Below are 1,379 nucleotides of genomic sequence, written 5' to 3'. Positions count from 1 at the left end.
CGTTTCCCCGCGGGCCCCGGCGCCCGCCGCGTTTCGGCCTTTCCCAAGTGAATCCCTGGCTTAAACCGGGGCCGAGCGCTGCGTGCGGGCGGGCGGGCGGGCGAAGGAGGGCTTGCTGCCCATCGACAAAAGGAGAAAAACGCCGCGTCGCCCGGAGCTCCGCCGGGAGCGGGAGGAAGGGCTGGGCCGGCTGCGGGGCAGCGGCACCGCGGCGTGGAACGAAGTGCGGCAGCCGAGGAGCCGGGCAGCAGCACAAGAGCCCGTCCCGGCCGAGCAGCGTGTGGGCACGGAGCAGCCCACGGGCACGGAGCAGCCCACGGGCACGGTGCAGCCAACAGGCACGCTGCAGCCAACGGGCACGGTGCAGCCCACGGGCACGGTGCAGCCCACGGGCACAGTGCAGCCCACGGCCCAGACCTGGAGTGGCCGCTTTCCCCTTTGGTAAAGGGAGACGGGGGTGACGGGAGTGGAGCTGTGCGGAAGAAACGAGCGCGGATGGGAGAGAGAAGTGGCCGAGTTGGGTTTTGAAGCCGCCCTTACGATCACGCCGTCAGCCGCCGGGGTGCCGAGGTGTTAGCCACGGATGGAAGGGAAGGAGACCTGCCTCGCTGCGCTGCCCGTTGTACCTCCTTCGTAGCCATGAAGGGAAGGAGACCTGCCTGGCTGTGCTGCTTGATGGCCTCGTACCATAACTACGAAGGGAAGGAGACCTGCGTCACTGCGCTGCTCGATGTGCCTTGTTCTATAGCCCTGGAGGGAAGGAGAGCTGCCTCGCTGCGACGCTTGTGCCTCGTTCCATAGCCGTGAAGGAAAGGAGACCTGCCTCGCTGCACTGCTCGATGGCCTTGCTCCATAACCCTGGAGGGAAGGAGACCTGCACACTGCAGTGCTCGGTGTGCCTTGCTCCATAGCCATGAAGAAAAGGAGACCTGCCTCGCTGCGCTGCTCGATGGCCTCGTACCATAACTATGAAGGGAAGGAGACCTGCACACTGCAGTGCTCGATGGCCTTGCTCCATAACCCGGGAGGGAAGGAGACCTGCCTTGCTGCGCTGCTTGCTGTGCCTCGTTCATAACCCTGGAGGGAAGGAGGCCTGCCTCGCTGCATTGCTCAGTGCCCTCGTTCCATAACCCTGGAGAGAAGGAGACCTGCGTTGCCGCGCTGCTCGTTGGCCTGGTTCCGCCGAGCCCTGCCCTGCCCCATGCACCGGCCGAGTGACGGGGTGCTCGGAAGCGTTAACGAGGGGTGGGGGCGGGGTGCTAACGAGGGGCGCCGCTGCTCCCTCGCCCCACGGCGTCGCCGGCGGGTGCAGCAGGCTGCTGGGTGCTGGGTGCAAGGAGCAGCGCGGTGCTGCTGGGTGCTGGGTGCAAGGAGCAGCG

At 66.6% G+C, this 1,379-nt stretch overlaps 2 protein-coding genes across 2 annotated transcripts in view; both read left to right on the top strand.

The window, feature by feature from the left end:
- Nucleotides 1-1,379, top strand: part of TCF4 (transcription factor 4) — a gene marked incomplete in the record, with an annotated part of 169,706 nt that overhangs the window by 146,638 nt on the left and 21,689 nt on the right.
- Nucleotides 1,136-1,379, top strand: part of LOC110390385 (leucine-rich repeat extensin-like protein 5) — a 1,775-nt gene continuing 1,531 nt past the window's right edge. Inside the window, exon 1 of the mRNA XM_021381653.1 lies at nucleotides 1,136-1,364. The gene's annotated coding sequence lies outside the window, so the exon portion shown is untranslated. The remainder of the gene's footprint in view (nucleotides 1,365-1,379) is intronic.

This window comes from Numida meleagris, chromosome Z, assembly GCF_002078875.1.
Source record: "Numida meleagris isolate 19003 breed g44 Domestic line chromosome Z, NumMel1.0, whole genome shotgun sequence".
NCBI lineage: Eukaryota > Metazoa > Chordata > Aves > Galliformes > Numididae > Numida > Numida meleagris.
This window is presented reverse-complemented; position numbering and strand designations above follow the sequence as displayed.